Here is a 23,601-nt window from a genome sequence, read left to right as displayed (position 1 = left end):
GAGGAGCCGGACAGTAGACCTGAAATAGGATGAACTTGATTCCAGCAGTGTGGCACCCTGAAAACTTCCTCAATGTCTCAGGTCTGAGAAGTGAGCCAGCAATTTGGGGGGCCACAGAAAGTTAGGCAGGTTCATACATTGTTGCTGCAACTTTAGAATCTGTAAGACCCTTCTAGAAAACAACATTTATCATCTTTTGACCCTGTATTTCCATTTCTGGTGTAAGGAAGTAACCTCTAATACTGAAGAAGACAAACCTTTACAAAGATGTATCACATATTCGTTCATAATGCAGGGTCAACCTTCAATTAACTAGTTTGTGGATTGGATCTGATTACATCCATGTCACAGAAAAAACTCCAGACTGGCCAGGGAAAGCTCAGGTCCCAGACTATTGCAACCAAGGGTAATAGATGGTTATTTCAATTTAATATGGGGGTTGGGAGAGGAGGGCAGGGATAGCAGTCTAAATGTCAAAACTCTGGGGAAGGGTTAAGTAAAATATGTTTACACAAGATGATTATATAAAGATATTATAAAAGACTATATGTCTTTCCAAATTATGTTTACAAAGAGCATACAAAATGCCCATGTTATGATCAGTATGCAAATTGCCAATACAATATGAGCTCACCTATGTAAGAGAAAATACACTAAAAATCAGCAGCAAAATGTCAACACTGGGTGAGTGGTTTTTTTCTAGGCTTTAGAATAATGGGTGATTTTGATTCTTCTGCTTTTCTGTATTTTACAAAATTTCTACTATATACATATATTAATGCTGTGACAGTAATTTTTTTCCCTTTTTTATTAAATTTATTGGAGTGGCACTGGTTAATAAGATTATATAGGTTTCAAGTGTACATTTCTATGATACATGATCTGTATATTGCATTGTATGCTCACCACCCAAAGTCAAGTTATCTTCTGTCACCATGTATTTGGCCCCCTTTGCCCTTTATACCCCCAACCCTCTTCCCTCTGGTAACCACCATGCTGTGGACTATGTCTGAGTTTCAGTTTTATATCCCACATATGAGTGAAATCATATGATTCTTAGCTTTTTTTGACTGACTTATTTCTCTTAACATGATAGTCTCAAGATAAAATATTTTGAGAATAATAACTAACATATATTAAGTCCTTTACATAAGCATTTAACTTGTGAGTTGGCTGCCCTCATCATTCCCATTTTACAGATGATGAAACTAAGGCAGGGAGCAATTAAATGACTCCCTCAAGGTCATACAGCCCATAAGTGTTAGACAGTGATTTGAACCCAGACACTCTGGTGCCAATCCCTTCTTTAAATCACTATGCGCTACTTTCTCTGTCATCTTTATCTTTATGTTAAATTTTTTAAAAGGATGCATTTTCCACACTTCCCAGAAAAGGTAAAAACCATTCTTCATGATACTAACACCTAAATATTAGCAATGCTTTGATTGCTGTGACTGTAATTCATATCTTCTTTGTGCTTTTCTCAAGTTTTCTTTGATGAACTCTACTGTTTTAAATTTTAAAAATCACTCAATCTCGTTTTTTATTTTTTGTTTTGTTTTTTTATGATTGAGGAGTGGAGGAAATCACCATTTAGGATGTTGCTGTTTGGTAGGGAAGGAAAAAAATATTTTATGGTGAATAGAAAGGTGTTGCATCTGCTTTTCTAAAATAGCCACAGAATGACAGAATCACAGCAAAACTCCTGACTTCCCAGAAAAGGGCAGCCATCTTTTCATTGTCCTAACACTATATGTTAACCTCATTAGAACAGTGATCGAGAAGGAGGGCTGGCTACGTTTTCTAACTTCCAGCCACTCCACGTGAGGTATGTAACCTCCATTTCCCTTGCAGCTTAATACTCCATGGTTCACCTCTTGAAAGAGGAAGCATTCTTGTAAATACTTCTCTCATTCAGCCAAGCAGGTAAGTTGTTTTTGTTTAGCTTTGTTTTTAAGATTTTATTTATTTATTTTTAGAGATGGGGGAAAGGAGGGAGAAAGAGAGGGAAAGAAACATCAATCTGTGGTTGCCTCTCACATGTCCCCAGCTGGGGACCTGGCCCATAAGCCAGGCATGTGCCTTGACTGGGAATTGAACCGGTGACCCTTTGGTTCACAGGCCAGTTCTCAATCTACACTAGCCACACTAGCCAGAGCCAAGCAGGTAAGTTTTATTCAGCAGTTACCCATGTTCATTTCTGGAATCAGTATTCATAAACATCAAGTCCTCCTGAACCAGTTTTATCATTATTAGTAGCAGCCATCAAGCAGAATGCCTGGCCATTGCAGTCAAATTTCATTTGTAAAGTATAAACAATTTCAAAGACACACACAAAAAAATGTTTGCGATGAGAGAAAATGTTCCAAGTTTCAAAACTCCAGAAAATCTCAATAACACTCTCATTCTAATGATATAAATCCATTTAACTTCCAGATCAGAAAAACCAGAACAATAATCTAATACTGTTTGTGGAGAAGGTGGGGCACGATACTGTGTCAAAGACTACAAACAACCCAGGGCAGTAATGCCTAATTGTAATTCCTTAATATCCCACTTAAGAACTGTGATACAGTAAAAAAAAAAAAAAAAAAAAAAGGAAGTACAGCCACTGTTAATATAATGAGGATAGTTTGTGTGACATAGACATAACCAGGCAGCCAAGGAGAGTGGACTGGAATGCACATGCCTATACTAGTCAGCGGGGGCAGTAGATGCCCTTGAGTGAGCATGTGTACTGTGTGGCCATCGCATTCAAAATGACTGAGCCAGTAGAGCAACAAATCTGCATCAGATTTTGCATGAAGCTTCAACATTCCTCGGCAGAAGCTATGCAGATGATTCAGAAGGCCACAGCTAGGGGCAACTATTGACTGGCAGCTTTATCACAACAGTGCACCTGCTCATGCATCACGTCTCAAGCAGAGTTTTCTGGCAAAACAGCAAATCACCCAGGTGACTCAGCCCCCCTATAGCCCAGATTTAGCAACCTGTGATTTCTGGCTTTTCCCAAAACTAAAATCACCTTTGAAAGAGAAGAGATTTCAAACCATTGATAAGATTCAGGAAAATACAACTGAGGCAGCTGATGGCGATTAAGAGAAGTCTGTGAGGTCTCAAGGTGCCCACTTTGGAGAGGACTGAGGAGTCATTTTGCTATTTACAATGTTTCTTGTATCTTCTTCAGTAAATGTTTCTGTTTTTCATAGTACATGGCTGTATACCTTCTGAACAGACTATATATATATATATATATATATATATATATATATATATATATATATATATTAAACTTTTGTCCTCAGTCCTGGCACAACGTTCCTAAAACCCTTGGAATTTCCTAAGTGAAAAGTTATTAGTTAGTCAATAACAAATAATAATAATAAGCTCCTTTTGACCATAATTGAATTTATGCTAATGAGGTTACTCAAAGTGGGATTCCTAGATAGTTTCAGGATGGGGGCTGATCACCAGAAATACCAAACTTGTGGTTAGAAATTTGGAACTTTCAGCTCCACTCCCAGCCTCTTGGAAGAGAGATGGGCTGGAGATTGAATTCTACTAAAACTCCTGAACAACCAGATTCTGACAGCATCCAGGTCGGTGAACAACACATTGATGTGCAGAGAGGGCAGGGGGCCTCAAAAACCTCTGGAGCTCTCTATCCACCCCACCCCTCCAAACCTTGCGCTGTGCACTTCTTTCATCTGACCATTCCAGAATTGCTTTCTCTATAAGAAACTGATTCATTGGTAAAGTGTTCTCCTGAGTTCCAAGTGTTATTCTAGCAAATTATCAAACCTGAGGGAAGATCCTGGGAACCCCCAATGTATGGTCAGCCAGGAAGAAGTGTAAGTTGCCTGGGACCCCATTTGCAGCTAGTACCTATAATGGGGGCCATCCTGTGGGGTCTGAGATAACTCTGGGAATTAACATCAGAATTGAATTGAATTGCTGGACACCAAGCTGGTGTGGGAGAACTGATTGATATAGAAAAAAACATACATTTGGTGTCTGAAGTGGTGTCTGAAAACATCACTCAGGAACCAATAGGACGTTCTGATATTGACCTTGACCTAAACCAGGTCTACAGTGGCAACCAAAAGAAAACAGTTGGAAGAAAACAGGATTCACACAGTCTTAACCAGAAGTCAAAAAAGAAAAGACAAGAAAGGCCAAACTTGACCCTGAAGTCAGCAGAAAAGAAATAGAAAAGCTGTCAACAAAAAACCTAAGGAACATAAATGTAACATGATTTCTCAGTCTCCCTAGAAGGTAGCTTGAAACATACCTCCTTGTTAAGAAATAAGAATTAACTACCAGTGATACAGAAGAGTGCAGCCACTTTCTCTCCACATTCTTGCAAAGTGAAATAAATTCATACACATACTTTTTTAAAAAATCAATAAGACAAATGTAAATTTCATTTAACAGCACATGCATTTTTATAATTAAATAATGTCGTGCTCTAAAGTTAGATGAAAATTCCTCAGTTAATCCTAAATCAATGGAGTGCTGCCTTCAAAGGATCAAAATAAATCCTTCACTGTAGCTGTCATCTAACTGGAGAAGTATAATCCCTGCTGATTGAAAGAGGAGAGAGCCTGCTGAGCACCTCCTGCTTACATCACTGGCCAATGGCTTCAGGCCCTGGTCTAAACAAAAATCAAAACAGTGTGTCAGAGTGGACACTGGCTCTGCTCTTCAGTCACTGAAATATTAAAGTCTGGGCATATTTCAAGTAATAGTAAGGCAACAAAAATACAAGTAAGAGCAACAAAATTATAATGACTTCCCTCCCATGTGCATAGCTCTATAGCTTTAGAATTCACAGAAAACACACTGGAGGTATGGATACCACTTTAAAAATGGGGAAACTGAGGCTCGGAGAAGAAAGGTGATGTTCCAAAGGTTACACAGTGAGTCAGCAGTCTGAATGCCCTTTAGAGCAGCAATACAGGCATTAGCAGGAGCTAGCAATTCAGAAGCAAAGAAGCTCCCAGTGTGGACCTTCTCCCAGCTGCCAGTCTCAGGATGGCCTTTTTGCTGGGCCAGGCAGGACGGACGGGTCCTGCTACATCAAGTGGCCCCACCTGCCATCTCCCAGAGGGGAGGCCTCTAGGCAGGGGCAGATACAGGTTTAATAGGCATTCAAGCCTATACAACTTAGGGACTCAAAATTATAAATATGAAATTAGATATAATGGTTAATATTAATTTTGAATGGGAAAATACATCACAAAAATGTCTGAATCCTTGGAGATTCAGGATTCTTTATTCTGAAATCTTTTAGGCAATTTATCAGAAACACATACAAGCATAAAAATGCTTTCTGGTTACAACCTAGCTACCTCTCCCCTCCTGGAACACATCAGAACTCCCAGCACCCACCTAGGCCTGTGCAAGAGGGAGGCTCTGAAGGAAACTTCATTTGCTTCTGAGTATATCTGCCTCTAGTGCCTACAGCTCTCTCCTCCAGGGCACTCTGCCCACCCCTCTGGGACTGGCTGGACTAACGGTACCCTCCTTTTACCAGACCCAACTTCTGCCAATGTCCCTCCAACCCCTTCTCAGCACAACACGGCTACTTTGGACAATCTAGGTCCTGATTCCTATTGTAAAACTGGCTCATCACAGCCCTATGCCAGACTCCTATGTACCAGGCCCCATGCTAGTGCTTGATATAAGAGTAACATCCTCATTTTACAACTGGGGAAAAAAAGCTGCAGGAGACTGGTTATATCCTGAAGGCCACACAGCCAATAAAGAACAAAACCAGGATTCAACATGAGGGGGTGGAGGAGAGGGAGTGAAGGAACCAAAGCAAACATTATCACTTTCCCTGTTATGTGGAGGACACTCCTAGGAACTGACTCACACTATTGTGGAGGCTGATAAGTCTCAAGCCAGCAGTCAGCATGCTGGTGACCCAGGAGAGCCAATGGTGTAGTTTCAGTCCAAAGTTCAGCAGGCTCAAGTCCCAGGAAGAGCTGATATTTTGTTCAAGTGAGAAGACAGGAGAAAACCCTGTCAGGCAGAAAGAGTCCATTTTGTTCCATTCACACCTTCAACTGATTGGAAGAAGCTACCCACAGTGGAGAGGGTGATCTGCTTCACGCAGGATACCACCTCCTCCAGAAACACCTCGAAGACATGCCCAGGACACTGTTTGACCAAATGGACATAAAAAAAAAACCCACCATACCCTCTGACTTAAGCTATAAAAGGACAGGGCCAAATCTGGAAAAAACTCAGGAAACTGTTTCTGTGACCAATTTGTACCACTTTGGGTGCCAATAAAATGACAAACATTGTGCTATAAGTGCTATGGTTCCAGACTTCCAGCCAAGATAGAGGCCTAGACTGACACACTCCGTCTCCTTCCACAACTAAGAAGACCTACAACTACCACAAAACCAGAAATAACCAGAAGTTCCAGAAAATAAAGCTACATGGAAGTCCAATGTATGAAGTTATAAACAAGTGATGTTCATCCGGACAGGTAGGAGGGACGCAGCTGGGGCAGAGAGGTCAAGCTGTGCTGGCAGAGGCAGCTGCAGCAACAGCCACGGGACGGCAGTAAGTACAGACACCCATATTTAAGGGGAGGCGAGAAGTGCATGGGGAGCACCACCAGCTGCAGACCAGACCCGTCAGCTCGCGATTCCCACACCGGGAAGGCAGACCCCCATTGCCTCGGACTGTGAGGGCCAGTGGGGGTGGGGACGGAGGAGGAGGCTCCTAGTTTCTCAGCAGAGAGTGAATGGCAGGAATTCATCTTGGACCCCCAACCCTACAGAAAATGCTACAGGGTGGTGAGAAAGGTTGCCCTGGTAATGACGAGTGCATGGGGCTCCAGCCCCTATAGCACAGGAGGCAAAGGTAAACAAAAACTGTCAGGATGGCAAGGATCATGACAGAGATCCCAATCACACAGCTGACCCAGACAGCAAATATATGATCAAGCGGACCAGCGAATAGATAATCTTTCTGAGGCTCAGTTCAGAGCTATAGTTATAAGAAAGCTTACAGACCTAACAGCGGGTCTTAAACAAGACAGGGAAGGAATGAAGGCTAGTCCTGCTGAAATGAATAAAAACACATACAGAACAAGTGGTGAGTGAAGGAAAACCAGGGATCAAATCAACAAATCAGAACATAGGGAAGGAACAAACAGTCACCCAGTGCAGAAAGAGGAAACAAAAAGTGAGGAAAATGAGGAGAGGCTCAGAACCTATGGGACAGCTATAAACAGGCCAACATCCAAATCATAGGGTTGCCAGAAGTTGAAGAAGAACTAGAAACTGAAAAATTCTGTGAAAAAATAATGAAGCAGAACTTTCCTAACTTGGGGAAGGAAATAGACTTACGGGTCCAGGAAGCACAGAGAGTTCCAAAAAAACTGGACCCAGGGAGGACCACACCAAGACACATTATAATCAAAATGTCAAAAATTAAGGATAAAGAGAATCTTAAAAGCAGCAAGAGAGAAGAAGAGAATTATATACAAAGGGGTCCCAACAAGACTATCGGCTGATTTCTCAAAGGAGACTCTGCAGGCAAGGGACTGGCAAGAAACATTTAAAGTAATGAAAAAAAAAAAAAAAAACCTAAAGCCATGATTACTCTATCCAGCCAAGCTGTCATTCAGAATAGAAGGGCAGAGAAAGTGCTCCCAGGACAAAGTAAAACTGAATGAGTTCATCAGATCCAAACCACTGTTATATGAGATGTTAAAGGGACTTGTTTAAAAGAAGGAGAATCAAAACTATGAACATTAAAATGAAAACTGTATCACACCAACAACAGAAGCTAGGGAATCAAAACAAAGAAAAACTAAGTAGGCAACAAGAGTGGAAAAAGAATTATAGGTATGGGGAATATATTGGGAGGAGGTCAGCAGGGAGGGGGAAGAGGGGAAAGGGAGGGAGATGGTACAGGAATTAAGAAGCATAGTAGGAGGGAGTGGAGTAGACAGGAAGACGCTGAGAAGAACTATATGCACAACCAATGGGCATGGACTAAGTGGGGGACAACTGGAGGGAGGGGTTCACTGGTTGGAGGGGAACAAAGGGAAAAGAAATTGGGACAACTGTAACAGCATAATCAATAAAACATATTTTAAAAAATTAAAATTTTTAAAGAAATGCTATGGTTCCTTAACATGATCACATCTGAGTCTGAAGTACATGCAAGTAAAGAATTCAGTCATATTCGTGGCACTGCATTAGACAATAGTTCTTTAGTTTTTGAATTTTCTATGTTCTATGACTGACATTTTGGGGTTTCGTTAGTTCTAACAAAACTGCCCTCCCATGCAAATCAAAACCACAATGAGATATCACCTCACACCTGTTAAAATGGCTATTACCAGCAAGAAAAGTAATAACAAGTATTGAAGAGGTCGTGGAGAAAAAGGAACCCTCATTCACTGCTGGTGGGAATGTAACTGCTACAGTCACTATGAAAAACAGTATGGATTTTCCTCAAAAAAATTAACAATAGAGTTACCATATGATTTAGAAACCCATCTTCTAGGTAGCTACCTGAAAATCTTAAAAAGATTTATTCACAAAGATACATGCATCCCTATGTTCATTGCAGCATGATTCACAGTGACCAAGAAATGGAATCAACCAAAGTGTCCTTCAATGGAGGATTAGATAAATCAGATATAGTGGAATACTACTCAGCCATAAGAAAAGATGAAATACTGCCATCTGGGACAACATGGATGTATCTTGAGGACATCAATCTAAGCAAAATAAGTCAGAAAAAGTCAAGAACCATATGATTTCACTCATACATAGGATATAAAACTGAGAGGAACCAATGAACAAACAAAGAAAAACTCACAGACACAGACAACAGTGTGGTAGTTACCAGAGGGGCAGGGAGTGGTAAAGGGTAAAGAGGGTCAAATATATGGTGATGGAAGGAAATTTGACTTTGGTGGTAAACACAAAATGCGGTATTATAGAACTACACACTTGAAACCTATATAATTTTACTAACCAACATCACCCCAATAAATTTAATTTTTTTAAAATAAGTTTTTAAAAACTAGAAGTTAGAAAAAACCTGCCCCTCCCAGGACTAGCTAAATCCTAAAGACAGTAAACCACTTGCTAGGAGCACAGTTTGCTAATAGACCCAGAGCCCATACACGAGCCACCTCCTCCATCTGGCGTTCTACTCCAAGAGGCAGCATTCCGCTGCCCTCCTTATCCCAGGGCTGGACAGCAGACCATGCCGGCAGCCTTTACATCCCAGAGCCCATGAAAATTCCTCATATTGGCCAATCCCAAACCTGGTCAGCCTCTTCCCCCTGCCTCACAAAACCACATATAGGTTTTGGTCTATGCTTTCCCCTCAAATTGTCTGCCTTCTGACCAACCTGGGTGCTTCTCCATGCAGCCCTACACGATGCACCATGCCTCCCGTTCCTAGGTAACTGGGAGGAAAAACACCTTCCTTCACGGCAGCCGTCTCCCAGTGTGTGGTCCTCACCACACCTGATTAAAACACACCCCAGGACATTGTCATAACCTACCTTCATATGCATTCACTGACTGTCCAGTTGGAATATCTTACATGTTTAACACATTTTTGCCCTGCTCTTCTCCTTATATATCCATTAAACTGTCAGGTGGCATTTTAAAAGTAATTTAATTACATATTACTGTAGAATGCTAAAATAATGTGGGTGAGTGGGCCAAAATCTTGCAACTAAATACAGCAACAGTGTGAATTTTTAATGAAATAATTACTCTGAAAGAATACAGCACCTAACTTTCCTTTGTCCCACTCTATCACCTGCTATATTGAAACTTCAGATAGCTTCTCCACTGAGGAAAGTTTTCACATCTCTTTATCCTTTAACCTTGATAAAAGGGAAGTGTCACCAGCCAGAAGTGCTCAGAAAGGTGAATCTTCTACAAGATAGAAATATACGTGCAAATTCAGGTTTATACCTATCCTAACTTGTCTCAATGATAGAGTGGCTAAGTTTGCAAAACCAAAAACCAGGAAACATAATCTAAACTATATTTTTATTTACAGATTTATTCCCTACACAAATTAAATTACATTTAGCGAAGTGTAAGACCTGAAACCATAGAAGTCATAGAAGAAAACATAGTCAGCAAAATCTCAGACATTCAGCTATGCTAAATGTATAAGGATATCGTTACAGAAAGAATAGAGTTACATGAAACCTACATGGTCACAATTCTGCTGTATTTAAAAATGACTCCATATGCATTCACTGAGCACCTACTACATACAAGGATTCACGCTGATGTACAGAAATTTCCCCACCCCAACCCTGGTCCCATGCCCAGCCTATTAGCTTTAGGTGCTAAGGGAAGAATAGCGGAGCTTCTCAGCTATGAATAATGTAGGTCAAGAATAAGGTAAGCCAAATTTCAGGGGAAAGTTTGTTTTTTGTTTTTTTAATGTTAGAAAGTCTAATTTAAATATTAGAATGTCAAAATTCATAATGGATTAAAGACTTAAGTGTTAGACCTGAAAACAGGCAGTAAAATCTCAGACATTGCTTGTAGCAATATTTTATTGAATATATCTCCCCAGCAAGGGAAACAAAAGAAAAAATAAATGAATGGTACTACATCAAACTAAAAAGGTTTGCACATCAAAGGAAACATCAACAAAATAAAAAGACAACCCACAGAATGGGAGAACATATTCATTGATATACCTGATAAGGGGTTAATATCCAAAATCTATAAAGAACTTACAAAATTCAACACCAACAATCCAACTAAAAAATGGTCAAAGGACCTCAATAGACACTTCTCCAAAGGGGACATACAGGTGGCCAATAGACATAGGAAAAGATGCTCAACCTCACTAGTCATCAGAGAAATACAAATTAAAACCACAATGAGATATCACCTCACACCAGTCAGAATGGCTATCAACAATAAGTCAAACAAGTGCTGGTGAGGATGTGGAGAGAGGGGAACCCTTTTATACTGCTGGTGGGAAAGTAGACTGGTGCAGCCACTGTGGAAAGCAGTATGGAGATACCTCAAAATATTAAAAATGGATCTGCCTTTTGACCCAGTGATCCCACCTCTGGGAATATATCCAAAGGAACCCAAAACACTAATTTGAAAGAACATAAGCACCCCTATGTTCATTGCAGCATTATTTATAATCCCCAAGATCTGGAAGCAGTTCAAGTGTCCACCAGTAGATGAGTGAATAAAACAACTATGGGACATTTACACAATAGGCTACTACTCAGCCATAAAAAAATAAAGAAGAAAATTTTACCATTTGTGACAGCACAGATGGACATAGAGGGTATTATGCTAAGTAAAATAAGCCAGTAAGAGAAAGACAAATACCACATGATTTCACTCATATGTGGAACAAACTCAACCAACAAGCAAAATAGAGACACTCACAGACAGAGAGCAGAATGATAGCTAAGATGGCTGATGAGGTTAAGGGTGGAGGACTGAGCAAAAAGGAAAAAGGGCTCATGGACATGGACAAGTGTGGTGATTGCAGGGGGAAGGGAGGTTATAAGGGGACTAAATGATAATGGAAAAAATACAATAAAAAAGTATTTTGCAGAAAATTTTTTTTTAATTTTGGCTCAGTAAATATTAGAATGTTAAGGGTTGTTAGATGTGTGCACATCTGTCTCTTTCTAGTTTGGGTGGAGATGTGTCCTAGTGCTTTGTTTTCCTCCACACTCAATACAGTCATTTAAATAAATTAAGTTCTACTTCCATTAATGTGTACACATCTGACATGTAAAGATATTGAGTAAATCCATTAATTCATTCCATGGTCTAAAAGTCACATGTTGACATCCTAACCCCCAAAGGTGATGGATTAATAGGTGGGGCCTTTGGGTGGTAATTAGGTCGTGAGGATGGAGCCCTTGTGAACAGATGAGTGCCATGTAAAGAGGGCCCAGAGAGATCCTGAGGCCCTTCTACTACATGAAGACACAGGGGAAAGGCATCAGCTATATAACCGGGAAAGAAGGCCCTACCAAGCATGCTGGCACCTTAACCTTGGACTTCCCAGCCTCCAGAACTGTGAGAAGTAAACGTCTGTTTTTTATGAGCCACGCAGTCAGTGGTATTTGTTATAGCAGCCCAATCCAACTAAAACTATTATGGAGATGCTTCACTGTGTCAGGTGCTGTGCTAGGTAATCGGGAAAAAAACAAACAGTGAACATGTCACATCAAGTCCTTGTTCTGGCAGAGCTTACTTCTAGTGCAATGGAATAAATGTTCACCCCTCATCCCCCCACTTTTAGACCCTCCTTAAATGCCCTTTCTTGTTTCCCATCTTAGCTACGGCCCAAAGTCCTGCCCAAGTCCCAGCTTCTCCAGTTCCTCCAGCCCAGGTTGATTCTACAAGTCTTGTTACCTATCTTCCCCTTCTTACAACTTTTTTGCGGTCACTCAGTTACTTGTTGGCATTTTAATGCACTGATTTTCCCACAGAGTTTGAAACCTCTTGGTGGTTTTAGACACTGGTTCCCCACTGACACGTTAAGTATCTGGGCCTTTCTTGTCATCCCCTGGGTTGGTCTAGACAGAAAACCTCTGCCATCTGCCAAGAGTGTAGCACTAATGTCTCTGGCCACTTTCTCAGGAACAGTTGCAAAAAATGGGGTGCCATTATTTTCCAACACCTATACCATCTCTGGATTAGTGGAAGGACAGTTGGGTTTGCCTTCCAACAACTTGGGTTGATATTGCAGTTTAGATTTAACTAGCAGAAGCAAAGTGCAATGTAATCAACATGAGCTAAACACCTTAGGTGTTTTGGAAAGAGAAGGAATAATCAATGAAAGCTTCATGGAACAGATAGAATCTGAGCAGGAGGTAAAAGACTAGCAGCTTTTTGACAGCGAAAACACTGTCGAGAGGAGGGAATAGCATTAAGTAAATGAACCAAAGAGCTAGTAACTGCCCTTCAGATCTCTCTCCAGCCCTCTCTGCCCTCTGAGCCCTGAGAGCTGACCTGGAGGCCAGGTATCACCTGGCCTGCCTTGTCCTCTGGCTTCCAGTTGGGTTCAACCAGATTAGAGGATGGAAAAAGAGTAAGGTTTGGATATTTATTCCTCAAACCCCTCCCTCCTGAGCCTCTAGTAATCACTCACTCCACTTGCTTCTTCAGGTCCCAAAGCAATACAATTGCTTCACCACTCTTGGTTCCCATTACTTTGTCCACACCTTTGTAAAGAGTTATTTTGTTAAACCTTTCTTAATGACATGTTTGAGTGTGCCAACTGTTTCCCAGAAGTCTTTGCTGATAAGGTGGGAAGGCCAGAGTATGTCTGGGCAATGCGAGTCCAACCGGACTTGGCTAATGTTGTGAGGTGTAAACAAGAAAGAAATGTCACAGCCCAGTTATAAAGGGTCACACTCTGGAACTGCAGCTTCATAATGAAATATCGAAGTTTTGAGAAGTGATAGAACAGAGGGGCAGCTTTGAGAAAATGAATCTAGTGTGAGGAAGCAAATTAAATTGGAAGAGAGACAAAACCAGTTCCGGAAGTGAGAAGACTGGTGCAGAGACCCAGGTATGAGTGATAAGGGCCTGCTTAGGTGTTGGCATTAGAAATACAAATAAAGATCCAGGTAAGACAGAGGTAGGAAAAAGAGAATGCCTGGATGAGAGGTAGAAAGGGCTCTTGGGAGGGAAAAAAGTCAAAGGTGGCATCGAGGCAGCTGAAGAAAGGGGAATTATGTAGGCAGAAACAGGACAGTGAAGGCAAGGGCCTGTCTGGATTAGTTTAGGACGGTTAGGTTTGAGGTTCGAGACGTAGAATCACCTAGAATGAGTATCACATAACTGTGTAACTGTGGTCAAGGAGGAAGGCAGCCTAAGGTAGATGTCTGGTGGGAAGAGGGAGAAACAGGATTGGGAAGGCATATGTAAACACAGTTTTGGTTTGGGGTCTTAATCCTAGACAATCATAATCCCAGCCAGGGGTCACAAAGTAGCCACCTGCAGGCCAAATGCAGACCACAGCTGAGTTTTGTTCGGCTCACAGAGCTCTCATATTTTGAATTAGTGCCCACATTAAAAATTTGGGGTATCTCACAAAAAAAATCTCCCGATGTTTGGCCTGTCTGACAACGATGGGCCCACACTGTCACATGCCACACTTGGCCAGAACCAAGTAGTCGTTGCCTATCTGCATCCTGCATGAGGATCCCATTCCCCCGAGCTCCACTTGGCCTATGTTGCTTATTTATGTCACCTGCTGGGCCCTGGCATCCTTTCTGAGCTTGTGGTCCCTGCCAATAGGCAGTGAGAGTCCTTGGAAGTTCTTAACAAAACAGATGTCTTCGAAGACACCTTGAGGAAAGTTGAGAGGATGAATTGGAGCAATTAGTTGAGTTCAGCATTTTTGAGTGTTTACTCTGTGCCAGGCATTGTGCTGGACACTGCAGGGGGATGGTGAAGAGTAAGTAGAGCTTGTCTATTCTGTAACAGGAAAGACCAGGAGGAATATGAAGGTCTGTAAGTGGCTATTTCAGAAATCCAGTCACCAGTGAGGGCTTAGGTTAGACAATAAGAACACAGATGAAGGTGTGGATGCAAAACACAGGTTGAAGGAATTTCCCTGAGAAATTAGCCATAGGGGATGAAGAAGGAAACATGTGAACTGTGATCGTGTTTCGGTGGAGATAATGAAGAGAGGGTGTAAGCAACAACAGCACTGGATTGCTCAAAGTGCAGTAAAGGTCCAAGGTAGGGTGAGAGAAGGAAATGGAAATCGAGTGAGTGGCCCACAAAGGGATGATGCAGACTGCACCCTTCCGCTTGGCACACCTCCTCTTAAGTAATAGCCGCGCTGTCATGGCCTGCGTGTTCAGGAACTGGATTGCGATTTTGTTAACAAATAAATATGGATCAATCTTCATTTAGTCCCGCAGGGCCAAGTTGAAACTTTACCTTTGAAGCTGTTTAAATGTTATTAAATATTGGCCCTGGCTAGGTAACTCAGTTGATTAGAGTGTCATCCCGAAATACCAAGGTTGCGGGTTTGATCCCTAGTCAGGGCACATATAAGAAACAACAAATGAATGCATAACTGGAACAACAAATTGACGTTTCTCTCTCTCTCCTCCTCATCCTCCTCTTCTCCCTCCCTCCCTCCCGCCCTCTCTCCGAAATCAATAAAATAAAAAAGTATTATTAGTTGTTTAAATATTAAGCTGTGAAGCAAGGCTTTAGTAGTGGACCAGGAGCAAATCGTCCAGCAAACAGAAACAATCATACACAGCTCCCTGGTGATTCAGGGTTTAGAGCCACACTGGGCTTTTTTAGCTCCCTGAAGACAAATTGTAGGAATTTTCTTTAAAGAGTCACTGATTAAGGGTTACTGATGAGGGCTTGGCGATAAAGCAGTTGGCTTTCTTTGCTGCTGAGAAACATCCTCCAAGTGTTCCGAGCCTACACGCATTTTACAATCAGAAAGCCTTATAATGGGGAGGCACTGACAATTTCACTAAGCCATACATTTGCTAAGCAGAAAATAGAAATTATATTTACCGAAGGAAAATTCTTAATTGTGGCTCCAAAAGCAGAAAAAAAATAAGCCAATTGGATTATTTCAATTGAAAGTTAAAGGTTTTGACTGAATTATATGCCTTGTTTTTCCGCTTGTAGCCAGTGGGAGCTTGAACACTCATGCTCTAGTATGTAGATCATCACAGTTTGATTCCCCTTCAAATCCATCATTCACAGTTGGCTTCTAGTCAAGTATATTGAAGGTTTCTTTTCAAGGGAGGCTTGATGTGAAATTAATTTACTCCCCCCAATCACATAGCAGGGATCAGCTTAGGTCTTGTCTCCTAAATCTGTTCAATGGTCACAATAAAATTGCTCATCGGCCTCAGGAGTGCTGGGATCTCCATTCAGTTTCACATACAAGAAGACTCTAAAGGATGGGGTTTCATTATAAACAGGCACTGGTCAGCCATAGGATTTCCTGAAAATCAGTGTGTGAGGTCTTAACACAATGAGAAGAGACTCTTTAATTACAAATTATACATCTGTTGTTCAAAAATGATTGAAAAGAGACCAAACTGAATTCTTTAGGAAAGATGAGGGGTAGGCTCAGTAACAGGTGTGCCAGGTTCCCTAAGCTCATGTCTTCCCTATGTCTAACCAAATGGCACAGTGCCCCATCCTGGCTAAGTTTTGTCTGAGGGTGTGTCAGGAGTCAGGAGACTCAAGTTTACATCCCAGGTAGTGCCAGGTAGGGCTTGTCCTTAACCATTCTAAGCATGCTTTCTTCATCAATGGATAAAGGATTGGACGGGATGGCTTCAAAGATCCCTTCTTTTCTGAATCTCTGTGATCCTCTAAATGAGCAGAAAAGGGAAATAGAGGTCACAAGCAGGTACTCAAATGGGAATACTTGTTCTACTAACATCGCAGATTGATCAGAGCTGTGAATCATTGCAGCGAAGAAAGACAAGGGTTTATAACCAGGCCCAGTGTCTCTTCCTGTTCTTATAAAGCCACCAGTCATATTGGATTAGGGCCCTACCCTTATGGTCTCATTTAACATTAATTACCTGTTTAGGTCCTATCTCCAAACAGTCACATTCTAAGGTACTAGGGGTTACGGCTTCAACACATGAACTTCAAGGGGATACTATTTAGTCCATAACACCAGTATTTGCCTTTCCCAAGGTTATAGGCATAGATAGCCCCAGTGTGTTCTAAATTTCCTGTTCTTTACAAGTTCTCTCACTACCTTCCTGCCCCAATGTCATACTTTTACAGTGTAAATCACAGGAATGGATGTCTGGACCTACTTTCCTTGTTCTTATTACCATCAGCATTTGTTGGCTTACATAGACTTCTAAGACAGGGAATTTAAAAGCAACTAATTGGCTTCAGGCCTACTCAGGGTAGCTTCTAGAAATTTACCTCCAACTCTCCTATCTACCAAATCTTCAGGGTCAAAAAGGAGTTATGCAGTAGATGGTAGGGCAGGGAAAGGTGAAAAGAAAAGAGGAGAGAGAAATGTGCATCTCTGACCAGAAATACTTCATCATGTGTCTGTCTCCATTCCCTATAAGACATTTCCTGTGTTACAACATCTTGGATTAACAAGCCTAGACACGAGCCAAGTGGAGGAGAAACTGTTCTGCAAAGGAATCCTCATTTTCATTTCCTCTGGGAGGACACTAGCCACAGACTCTCACACACAGACCCATGAGCCCTGGTGGTCGTTTCAAGCACACCAACTCCAGACCTGTTGCTTACATATTTGTCCAGCCAGTTATTTTTTAAAGCCCTTCCCGTCAGGGCACATACAAGAATCAACAAATAAATACATAAATAAGTGGAACAATAAACTTCTCTCCCCCACCTTCTCCTCTCTTTAAAAATCAATTTTAAAAAGTTTTTTAAGCCCAAATTTTAAACAGTTGCTTCTCAAACCACCAACTCTCCCCTTAATGAATTTTTGTTTTCTAGGAGTAGTCACAAGCAACCCTCTCCAATCCACTTATTCATCCAAAAAAATATTTACTGAGTGCCTTCCATGTGCCAGGATTAGAGATACAATGGTGATGGCCATGAGCTTGTAGTCCAGTGAGGGAGACAAACAAGTTCTAATAAATGGTACTCAGGTCACCCCTCTGTGCCATGTGCAGTGCTGGGCACCTTAAATACATAGTAAAGCATGATTATCGCCACTGTACAATGAAGAAGTAAAGGCACAAAGAAGTTCAAAAGCCGAAGTTACACTGCTAGTCAGTGGAAGTGTCGAGACCAGAACCCATGTCACCAGATTCCCAGTGCCCTTTCCACTATCAGGAATCTTAACTTGGGGTCAATGAACTTGAGTGGAAAAAAAATTTTTTTTTAAACTTTTATCATTATTGTTCACTCTCTAAGATTTAACACTTCCTTCAATTATATATAGGGGAAAAAAAACCCACAGCAATTATTAGCAGTACAGTACCTATAACTGTTTTCAACAGAAATCACAAGTATTTTCTTATATTACAGGTATGGCCTATAATCTTGAAATGTTGTTTATGCTCATTACTACTTCAAAATTATGGTAGCTATTACAGCCACTGCTAGATCTTATTTAATGAATTACTTTTAAAGGCATATATATTTCTACATAATAAGTTCTTTTAATATTTAAGTGTTTTGGAATTGGTTTCCTTTACAATACTGTGCCTTTAGGTTATACCTTTAAAAGCACTGTACTGAGAATGGGTTCTTAGTCTTCCCATAACTGCCAAAGGGGTACATGGCACAAAAATGGGTCAGGACCCTACATTATAGCAATCGACAGCCCATACAAATCCAGGGCTCTGTTCTCTGTGTCTTTGAGCAAGAAGCTAGGTTGGGGTTTTTATAATTAAAAAGAGACATAAACATGAAAGAAAAGAAGCCACAGTTCCACCAGAGGACCCTTTCTTTCTCCCCTTTATGTATATTCAATTCAGTACGTGCCCTAAATGCCATCCTCTGCCTGTCGCAGGTGCAGCTAACTCAGGAAGTGCCCATCTGTCCCACGCACTGTGCCGGCGGATAAATGTGTCCCCACTGTGGCAGGCAGGCTAGCGTCAACCTCTGTCGACCTGGAGGCTGAGCACCCACCGCGCCCGGGAAGGTGCTGAGTGACACAGTCAAGAAGCGGAAGGAGCCAGAAGTTCCCACACACCAAGACGGGATTCTACAGTTTTTATCCGCCCCTAGTGGCTCAGTCCCTCCGTGCCCTCCAAGGCCCGAAACTCCCAGGAGGAAGCAGGCGTAGAAGCAAAGAGCTGCGGGTACTGCGTGGGGAAGAAAAGTGTGAAGCGGGACGGAACGCGCGGCACGAGTCCGCTTAGTACCAGCTGCGAGAGCAGACGTGGGCCTACGGCCAGCCTCAGGGGTGCTTTCCGTCCCCGCCGGGTCCCCCGCTCCGGGCCGAGGGCCAGAGATCAACTGCCGGACGCCTCTTACCCAGCGGCGAGCAGAGCCTCCGGCCACAGCGTTGGCGCAGCGAAAGCTGAGGCTCCCAGCCCGGGCTCTGGGCCTCGGCTGGGGCGCCGCCTGCCCGCCCCCGGGGCGGAGGCTGGAGGCGGGGAGAACGAGGTTTCCCCCAGGAAAGGCCCGGAAAGAACCCGCCGCCGCCCCGCCCGGCGCCGCAGCCCGGGCACCAAGGCCAAGGGCAGACTACACCCAAGCTTTGTGAGCGCACAGAGGGCAGAGCAGAAACGCGGGTCCAGCCGGCACCGGGGGCTGCCAGCGGGGCAGGCCCGCCCTACTCCTGGCACACCCTGCAGAGCGGCTGGGCGCCCTGGGGCACGGCAGTGCAGAGCGGCTGGGCGCCCTGGGGCACGGCAGTGGGGGGGGAGGGGGGCAAAGGAGGCCACCTGTCCTTCCCGCCTTGTAGTAACCGCTTTGCGTAACTGGGAGGAGCAACGGTGGAGGCGGGGCTGTGGGTAGAGGCCCTGCTGGTACGTGTCGGGTCCTCCGGAGCGTCCTGTGCTTCTCACCTGGTTTCCACGAGTGCTCAGGAAGACTGCTGTTCCCTCCCGAACTCGTAGATTAGACAACCCAGGCTCTGCAAAGCCGATGACTTGCCTTGCTGCCGGGGTCAGGCGGCTTTCAGCCATTGCCCTCCACATCGTGTTGCGTCATACCTTCTTGACTGGACTTTTTCAACTGACTACTCTTGGCAGGTGGGTGCAAAGTATAAGTAAGTGGTTCTCCATAATATCAGACCTAACGGCCCCTTTTAATATTATTCTATATAATAATAAATAAAGGGTGCCCCAGAAGCCTTACTGCAACTCTGGATGTGTTACAAGGTTTCCCCCAAAAAAAGACCTTGAAAGTATAATTAAGTTCTTTACATTTATTTTGTTTTATGACTTTTGAATAATTTTAAAAAAATTTTTTTACAATAAACATTTTCCATCTTCAATCAGAGGGACTAACTGTATCTATGATAAAATCGCTATGAACACTATAGCTACAAATGCAGATGGTAGACTTTTATTGCAACTCAGTTCCACCTACAGCATTGCTTCTGTTACATGATTTTCTGAAATGGGGAACAACTCCGGTAAAGAAGCTCTGAACAGAAAAAAGAACCCTCATCACTGCTAGTTGGAATGTAAACTGGGGCTGGCCCTTAGGAAACACTATGGATGTTCCTCAAAAAATTAAGAATAGAGTTATCATATAACCCAGGAACCCCTCTTCTGAGTATTACCCCAAAATTTTGGAAGCATTTATTCACAGACATATGCACCTCTGTGTTCATTGCAGCATTATTTACAGTGACCAAGACATGGAAACAACAAAGTGCCTTTCAACAGCTGGTTGGATAAAGATGTGTATATATATATACAGTGGGACACTACTTGGCCATAAGAAAGGATGAAATATTGCCATTTAGGACATCATGGATGGATCTTGAGAATATCATGCTACATGAAATTAAGTCAGAAAAAGTAAAGAACCATATGATTTCACTATGTGGGATATAAAAGTGGAAGCAACAAATGAATGAACAAAACAAAGAAAAATTCAGACACAGACAACAGTATGATAGTTACTGGAGGGCAAAGGTGTGGGGGTTAGTAAAGATGGGGTCAAATATATGGTGATGGAAAGAGACTTGACTTGCAGTGGTAAATGCACAATGCAATATACAGATGATGTATTATAGAATTGCACACTTGAAACCTATATAATTTTATTAACCAATGTCACCTCAATAAATTTAATTTAAAAAATTAAAAAATAGCAAAAATATATGAAATTATAGTAGGAAAAAAGGCTCTGAACAAAATAAGTATAATCTTCTTTTAGTTTTTCTAATAGATGAACTCCTAGAAATTTCACCCTATGCAAAATTGCATATTTAAATTATCTCAGCTAGGATCCAATTTATTTTACACACAAAAAATCTTTTTTTCATACTTGAATGTTGTGGTAAGAGGTAAGGGCACCAGGAATCACACAGGACTCATGATGATTGCTGTGTAGCACTGTCTGCACAGGACACAATGCTGTCATCTCTGACTCCCACCCTCTAAATGCCAATAGATTACGTTCCAATCATCCTGACAGACAAAAAGGCCGCACCCCATGTCCCAGTCCCACAACCCTCCCCATCCCAGTTAAGAAGTCCTGGTTTACATGGGAGGACTTCAGGCAGGAAAGAATCACAGGATACAGGCTGCTTGCTGGATGGTTTGAGGTTAGTGGGTATGGAATCTGAGTCAGATAAGAAATGTGTCCTGAGCAGATCTCACATGCTGGGGGCTTCTATGTGCATTCATTCTATTACCTTACCTAAGACCCCTCCTCCTCCTCAGAAAAGCAGGGACTGCTACATCAGACAGCCAAGAGGGGGCTGAGCATTTACTCACTCACTCATGCAACCTTCTTTCATCTGATGGATATTCCCTGAGTCCTCACCTGCTGTATGTCAAGCAAGCCCTGTGCCTGCTGCCTGGTCATATACTGTTAACAAAAATCAGACTCAGTTCCTACCCCTGTGGGGCTTGCAAGTTGCAAAACTGTGCTTGGGAAGATGGGAAACTAAAAAAAGCATCATTAAGGAAAGGGGAAGAGAAAGTGATTGGAGGAGCTGGCACTAAGTGGGACAAACATCCCAATTCAACAACATCCTAGAGAATGAAAAGCAAACCAGCAGGGCTTTGGGAAGATGCACAGGCTAGTGAGCAGGAAGGACTGGCAGCACAAATTGGGCAGGAATAGAGAGTGAAACAGAGAAAGGGACCCTCTGAAAACAGGAAGGGCAGGCCCGGGAGGAAAAGCACAGTTTAAATAGTACCCTGTTTTGTGAATCAGCAAGCCCCATCCTCATCCCTTTCCTGTAGCAAAGTCCTCCCTGGGTGAATAAGGAGGTAGAGAGAAGCAGCTGTCACTCCCTGGCCCCAGCAAACCCTCCCTAGCTCAGAGAACAACCCAGCTAAGGTGACACCAGCTTCTAAGGAGCTGTATTGCAACTTGTGGGGAGCTGGGGATGAGTTCCTTCTATGTCCCTACTATAGGGACCAAGCAGCAGTGTTCCTCCTGCCACACCACCTAGAGGTCTCAAAACCACGCTGCGGGGGAAGGGGGGGAGCAGCCAGAGTATAAATGATCATATATTATGCCAGGTTTTTTTTTTTTTAATGTTTTTTATTGATTATATTGTTACAACAGTTCCAATTTTCTCCCCCTTGTTCCCCTCCACCCAGCACCCCCCCTCCCCCAGCAATCCCCCCCAAGTCCATACCCCTGGTTCGTAAAAATTAACTATCCCCCCCCCTCTCAAATATTAGGACCCTTTGTAATCTTGTAAAGGACAATGGGCGAAGATCTCAAGCTCCTCTAGCTGCTTCAAGCTGGACATGGTCGTCGTCCTACCTACCCTTGGGTCCAGAAAACCCTAATAAGAGTGGGGGTGTGGAGGGGAGGGTGGCCTTCCCACATGGGGAAGGATCGTGCAGACTCCAGGTCAGTTGGCTGTCTCCGGTCAACGGCGTGCTTGGTTTAACAGGCTGGTGTCCTTGTTGTGTTTCAGTCATTCCTCCCCGAGTTTGTTCCTCCTGGATTGTCTCCTTAACAGGAGCGAGCTGAGAACACTGTTCCTACTCCGTGGCCATCTTGGTCCCCCCTTATGCCAGGTTTTTTAAAGGCAATCCCAACACCTCCCAAATGTGCTGTTTTCCTCACAGCCATCCTACAAATCAAATAATAACAAAAATTGACATCAGGTGCTTCACAAACTACAAAGGCTCTATCTCAATAAGGATTCTTGGTTGCAAGCAAGAAACCGGCTCTGAACAACCTACACAGAAAAGAGAGATTAAAGACTCTCAGGGGTTCACAGAACCATCAAAATGATGAGGTAATGATGGCAGGAAAAGTGGAAAGAAATCAGGACAGCTTTGCAGAATTGAAAAGCAGAAATCACCAGACCATCTTTTAGCAGGAAGCCTGGCCACCTGCAAAATACTCCCATAGCCTCCAAAAATGACTCTAGAAGGAGGGACACAAGTAGAAAGGGAGTGAGAATCCAGATGGGAGTGCCCATTGACCAAATCTATGGCAAAGGCCAGCATCATAGCCGTCAGAACAGGGAGAGAGCATACTTGGCCCCTCTGACTTCCCCCAGGATGCTTATTATGGGTATTCCCCCAAAATGGGAAGAAGGGTTGAATACTATGCAGCCAAAACAAAAAGTCTATGTTTACTTTAGGTTGCGTAAATATAAGAACTTGTTATATATATGTTGTTTTCTACATACATAAGCAAGGTGGCATAGTAGTGAAAACTCTCAGTCCTAGAGCAACCAAGAGTTCTGCTAAGTATGTATAAATTAGAATGCTGAAGGGCAAGGCTGTGGCTCAGGAAGGCTCAGACTCTCCCTCCAGAGGGGTCCCCTAGACTGCAGAAAAAATACTGCATTCTGGAATCGTCTGTTTCAGAAACTTAAGTCTCAAACTCGGTTTTGGGAAATTCTTTTTGCCTAAATGTCCTCATCTATGAATGAGATAAAATCTGTCCCCCTCCCTCAAGAATGTGTTGGAAGAATAAACAC

General features: G+C 42.6%; 1 protein-coding gene across 3 annotated transcripts in view; it reads right to left on the bottom strand.

Moving 5' to 3' along the window:
- SQOR (sulfide quinone oxidoreductase) overlaps nucleotides 1–23,601 on the bottom strand; it is a 63,095-nt gene that overhangs the window by 27,235 nt on the left and 12,259 nt on the right. The window contains exon 1 of one of the 3 annotated variants that reach the window (XM_090270560.1): nucleotides 18,996–19,237. The exons of 1 other annotated variant lie outside the window; for it this stretch is intronic. The gene's annotated coding sequence lies outside the window, so the exon portion shown is untranslated. Of the gene's footprint in view, nucleotides 1–18,883; nucleotides 18,954–18,995; nucleotides 19,238–23,601 lie in introns of those variants that run through there. One more of the 3 variants, XM_090270561.1, reaches the window with a different exon arrangement.

This window comes from Furipterus horrens, unplaced genomic scaffold (genome assembly GCF_987537825.1).
Source record: "Furipterus horrens unplaced genomic scaffold, mFurHor1.1.pri manual_scaffold_3, whole genome shotgun sequence".
Taxonomy (NCBI): Eukaryota; Metazoa; Chordata; class Mammalia; order Chiroptera; family Furipteridae; genus Furipterus; species Furipterus horrens.
The sequence above is the reverse complement of the archived record's forward strand: the minus strand, read 5'-3'. Positions and strand labels throughout refer to the sequence as shown.